The following is a 6341-nucleotide window of genomic DNA, read 5'->3' on the forward strand; positions in this document are numbered from 1 at the left end:
CGAAGGGAAGGCAAATGTGGTTGCGGGTGCTCTAAGTCGTAAAACTAGTCATGGACTAAACTCGTTAGTAGTAGCTAATGAGTTATGTAGAGAAATGGCGAAATTGAATTTAGAAGTCGTGGAATGGGGAGTACCAGCAGGTATTTTTGTGAATCTGAGTATCCAACCAACAATATTCGACGTGATTCGACAGAACCAAGAAGGGGATGTAAAGTTGGATAGGATTCGTGAGAAAATTAAGCAAGGAAAAGCTATAGACTTCAAAATTCACGAAGATGGGAGCTTGAGGTATAAAGGTCGATGGTGTGTACCACAGAAATGTGAGGAAGTGAAGAAAAAGTTGATGGAAGAAGGACAGAACACACCTTACTCAGTACACCCGGGAGGAGACAAGTTATATAAGGATTTGAAGAAGATATTTTGGTGGCCTAGAATGAAAAAGGAGGTTGCTGAATTTGTGGCAAAGTGTATAACATGTCAGAAGGTGAAAATAGAGCACAAGAGGTCTCAAGGGACTGTACAGTTATTAGAAATCCCAGGATGGAAGTGGGATTGCATTTCAATGGATTTCGTGACTGGCTTACCTAAGTCAAGGAGTGGAAATGACACCATTTGGGTAGTGGTGGACAGACTTACGAAATCGGCAGTGTTTATACCAATGAAAGAAACTTGGAAGATGGAGCAACTTGCGAAGGCTTACATCAAGCATGTAGTAAGGTTACATGGAGTTCCAAAAGATATTGTTTCTGAGAGGGATTCCAGGTTTCTCTCAAAATTCTGGAAAAGTGTTCAGGAAAATTTTGGTACCATACTTAAGATGAGTACAACATTTCACCTTGCCACAGATGGGCAAACCGAAAGAACCATTCAAACCTTGGAGGACATGTTGAGAGCTTGTGTAATAGACTTCCAGGGAAGTTGGGAAGACAGTTTGGATTTAATTGAGTTTTCCTATAATAATAGTTACCACGCAAGCATAGGAATGGCACCATTCGAGGCTTTATATGGGAGAAAATGTAGAAGTCCAATTTGTTGGAACGACATTAGTGAAACTATGATCGCCAAAAGAGTTATGCAGACTTAAAGCGAAGAGAAGAAGAATTTGAAATTGGCGATAAGGTGTTACTAAAAGTTTCACCGATGAAAGGAGTGATGAGATTTGGGAAGAAAGGAAAGCTCAGTCCAAAGTTCATCGGTCCATATGAAATACTACAAAGAATAGGCAAAGTAGCTTATAGGTTAGCCTTACCTATGGAGCTTAGTAAAGTACATGACGTATTTCATGTGTCCCAATTGAGAAGGTACATCCCCGATAAATCCCATGTGCTACAACTAGAAACCATCGAGTTAGATCAAAGTTTAACCTATGAAGAGAGACCTGTCAAGATTCTTGACAATAAAGTGCGTAGTACACGCAACAAGAACGTTAAGATCGTAAAGTTACTTTGGTCTAACCAATATTATGAGGAAGCCACTTGGGAAGCATAGGATGAAATGAAAAAGAAATACCCAGAGTTGTTTCAGGTATGTAGAGTTACGGGGGCGTAACTCGTTTTCTTTAAGGGGGGTAGAATGCGGTAGAATTCGCGCGTTTTCCCTATATTTCAGTTACTTTTGTGCTATATTTCAGTTACTTTTGTGCTTTTGCACGAATTTAAACAAGTATTTCGAGTATTTATGCTCTCAAAGAGACATAAAACAGTAACGAAGTGACAAAAAGTACAACAATACTATACATATTAAGGAAAAAGGTTTGAATTCCGTTCCCTAAGTTTCGGGACGAAACATTTTTTAAGGGGGGTAGACTGTAATACCCCGTATTTTTATACGTATTTTATTTAAAGTATGTATTTTATAAAGTATTTAAATAGTTGAAATTATTTTAATTAAAGTATTTTTATTAATATTATTAAAGGAAAGTTTATTTAATTATTTTATTTAAAGGTTGGGGTTTTATTTTAGGAAAGTTTGATTTTTCAACAAGTTTAGTAGGAAAGGGATTAGGAAAACCTGGGAGAGGGTTAGTTGAGAAGGGGTATAAATATCCCACTTATGAGGCAAATCAAACTTTGCCCAGAGTGGAGAAAACCCAAGGTAAACTTCTCTCTCTCTCTTCCTTATTTTTTTTCCTTTTTCTTTTTCCCCCATCCCCTTAAATTTTTGGCTGCCCTCCCTCACCACCGCTGCCAGCCTCCAGCAGGCTGGTGGCCGCCGCCGCCGCCAGCAGTCGGCAGCCGATGGTGGCTGCCGCCCTCCTTCCCCTTTTTCCCCTTCTCTTTTTCGAACCTTATATATATAAAAAAAAAATTGAAGCTTTCTTGTTTTAATTGAATCTATTCTTGGATCTAAATATAAATTATGAGTTTGGGGGTTTAATTTTGATGTTTGATAATTGTAATTGTATGAATTAATTTTCAGATTTGGTTTTTATTTAAAAAGCCCCAATTTTTGAAACCCTAGGTCCTTGATTTATTAAAATTATGAAAGCATATGAGGTATTAATGTTTAGATCTTCAATTTAAGTGTTTTAAGACTAAATTACAGCAAATTTTAATTAGAAATAAAGTGCTGGAATTTTATGTAGAGCACTTAATTATGTTTTTGGAAGGAAATTTAAATTACCCATTAAGTGGGACTTAATTAGAGTGTTTTAAATATAATTTCAGCTTATTCTAATTATTTTAAGAGGGGTTTTAGGATAGTATATATTGCTGGAAATTTGTTTAGAGTGGGTTTTAATGCTCTATTATAGCTTTAATGTGTAGGAGACTTCGAAGTGAGCAATTTTTACTAGTCGTGACGATTTTAAGATCGTATTCAAGGTACGTTCGCGTACTTAGCGTATTTTGATGATGTAGAATCATGCTAGGTTTAATTTCAATCAATTACAAGTAGTATCATGCTAAGGTTTATGTATTGAATCGTGAATTATTGGTGTTGGTGATTGAATTGTGAAACATGAATTATTTGTGATGGTTTATGGATTGAAAAATTATATTTTGGCATGATTATATGGACTACATATTTATTTATGGCATGATAGAGAGCATGTTTAATTAAACTAATTGTTTAATTATGTTTGGAATATTGAAAAGAAATTTTATAATGGTTCAAATAATTTTTATTGATGCTTAAAGCATGAGGAAGGAGCTATATAAGTGTCTATGTACACAAGGAATAAATTGTATGTCGGTGCCTTTGTGCACTTAAGATGTGTTTAACACCGAGGGATAGGATTTGTGGCGCATTATGCGTTTAAGGTGTCTTTAACACTGAGGTAGAATTAAAAAGGGTTCAACATTAAATAATATGTGGTCACTAATTATTCAAGAATGAAATTGGTATGTTTGCTTGATTGAATAATTATGGTTGATTGATTTATTATGCTTTGAGAGTCATCACCAAGTCTAATAATTTGTAAATAACGTAAAGTGAAAGAGATTACGCACCAAAACTCTTGGAACGTATATACCTTGAGTATGAACAATGGGGGGGGGGTTATGGGGTTTTATATTTAACCATAACTTCCAATGGAGTACAGGACGCTGTATATTCCTTTTTATTATTTATTATGCGCAGGAATTCCGCCACCTTTGTGTGGTTTTTCGCTGGCACGGTTAGCTCCCGTGCCAGTTAACCTCAAATTTATTTGGGGGAGGTTAATAGGTGGAAACCCATTCGATGCATAATCAATGCAAAATGAATTAATTGTTGTCTAGTCATTGTGTCTTGTTGATTGTTGGGTGTGCTTGTAAACAGGTACAATGAGGTAAGTGTGTGTGATAATAGGAGAATGCATGTTAGTGTGCTTAGTTACGCTTATGTACTCAGCTTTGCTGATTGTGTGTGTGTGTGTTGTTGTGTCTGGCCATGTCTTTATCTTGGCCCTACGATGATTCATTTTAATGGAGAGTAGTGGGGGCAAGTAGAGATACTCTTTCAGGTATTGAAGCATGTTCATGACGGGGCATGAGTGAAGAGGGAATCATGCTAGTTTCCATCAGGATATGATTTGTTTATGCGTTGAATATTTTATTATATTACTTTGTGGACTAACACAAAAAGTTTAGTTGTTTCGGTTTTGAATAAGGGCCTTAAATGGTTCCAAGTTGTGGTGGGTTTTATTTGACTTTGGTTTTGTTGATTTTCAACTTTATTTTCGTTGGTTTGGTTTTTAAATTGTGTTGTTTAAATAGCTTTGGTTTTTAAGTCTTCCGCTGTGTATCTTTGATATTTGCCTTAACCGTTTTCACGGTGGCGGTAATGTCTTAGATATTCCTATTTAAAGTTTTATACAGGGCAAAACAGGTATTTTAAAATAAAGGAATTTCTAGGGTGTTACATCAAATCCAAAGGCCATGGCACGCAAAACGAGGCAAAGAATCACCCTTGGCTAGCTGGGCTGCATAGCAGCCCGCATGTGGCTACCCCGCCTTGCGTGGGGCTAGAAGTGCGGCAGCAGCACACGGCCGCAGCAGCCACGCACCAGCAGCCATGGCTGTGCGTGCGCGTGCGTGCGGCAAAGGCAGCAGCCCATGGCTGCTTGCCGCGGGCCGTGTGTGCGGAGTTTTTTGTGTGTGCATATGCTTGGTGCGGTGAGGTGAATAGCCGCAGTATGTTTGGTTTGCATGAGCCGCGATTATTCGAGTTTCCTTGGCAAAACGCTTAAAGCGAAAGCCACTTGAAATGCGGTTGGCTTAATATTGCTTATTTTGCCGTTTTAATTATTTTAATTAATTTTGTTTATTTTAATTAAAATTTTGGGAGGCTATGCCTCGGTTTTGAGCGGCATTGGCCAAATTTTATTTTGACAAGTTTTGGTGCTACCGACTTAATTAATTGGATTAATTAAGGGAAATGCGGAATTTAGTGGGAGCTTCAATTATTAATGACGTCAATTACATAATCGGTTAAACAACTTTGACTAGTGTTAATTAGGCGTGTTAATCGGATTAACCACCACGATTAGTTACTAGTGCGCGCGTTGTTTAAATGCATTTTACTTGTTTGATATTGTAAATTGCATGGGCCATTCACAAATAGTGAATGGATGAATGGAATATATATTCTCTCTCACAGGTTTTATGAAATGGAAACTAGTGGGACCCAATTAGGATAGAAAATACGGACTACGTGCCGTTATGTATTTTTGTAAATCTAAATACGGTCTACGCACCGTTAAGTATTTTTGTACCTTAATATTTAGATTATTCCTAGTCGTAGACACTAGTATTTGCATAGTTTGGTTAAGTCTTGAAGACGGTGTATCTTGGAAGACAAAGCCTTGAATTGCAAATGAAGACCTTTTGAAGATTTGAAGAATTTAAGGGGTCATGCTAGTTGTCAATACTCATCTATAATTTCGCTTTATATTTTATGCTTATATACATGTGAATTATTTGTTAGATGCATGTTTAGTTTTTCTTTATGTTGCGATGATTAGTTAAGTTCACTTAAATCAACCAACATAGAAATCCTAGTTCCCTAATAATATTGAGTCAAACTTGCCTTTCCAAAACAACAATTACCAACCGAACGAGGGTGATGGTAGGCTACGCCAAAGCGAGGTGCCATCACTTCTCCAAGGCTCATAAGGCACACCGGGTGTGCACGTTGGTTTTGGTTTAACTCATCGGTATGAGTGAGGAGTCCTCACATACCGTGGCAAAAGAGATACATCGTCAAAGATGCATTAGATGCGACGATTGTCTAACCAAGAGTGGCTTAGAGCCATTAGCAAGACAATGCTTACCCTAGAAGATTGAGTGTTAAGACAAGCCAAAGCATGCTTAACCACTCTTTGTTTCTTCGGATCTTGGAATCGCCTTATTTTCACAAAATAGGCACAATTTTACGTGTAAATAAGACGCTAAATAAGTATTGAAAATTTGCATGAATAAAATTCAATCTTATTTAAGTAATTTTGAATGGTTTTTCATTAAAATTCTTTTAATTGTAGAATCATGTCTCCAACTATTGACAACGACCTTATGTACCCGGAACTTCCCAAAAAGTTACCATTTTTGCTCAATTTGGTGAACTTTAAGGAATGGGAAGATGAACTCCGAAAGACACTCAGAAATTGCTACCTAGAGCATATCTTGGACACTCCGATCCCCAGTTTCTACTCGAAAGGGATCATGAGTGATGAAGCTCATGAAGAATGGAGCATGGATTGCAAGAGAGTTTCGAAACTCATGGCAAACTCCATCCCGGTTCAATGGAAGGAGATTTTCTCCGGCTATTTTCCGGACATGATGCTCAAAGCTCTTGAGGATGTAGTCAATTTGAGGGTCACCAAAAGTGCTAGGGGCAATTATGATGGTCACGTGGAGGATGTG

Source organism: Chenopodium album, chromosome 6, assembly GCF_948465745.1.
Source record: "Chenopodium album chromosome 6, dcCheAlbu1.1, whole genome shotgun sequence".
NCBI lineage: Eukaryota > Viridiplantae > Streptophyta > Magnoliopsida > Caryophyllales > Amaranthaceae > Chenopodium > Chenopodium album.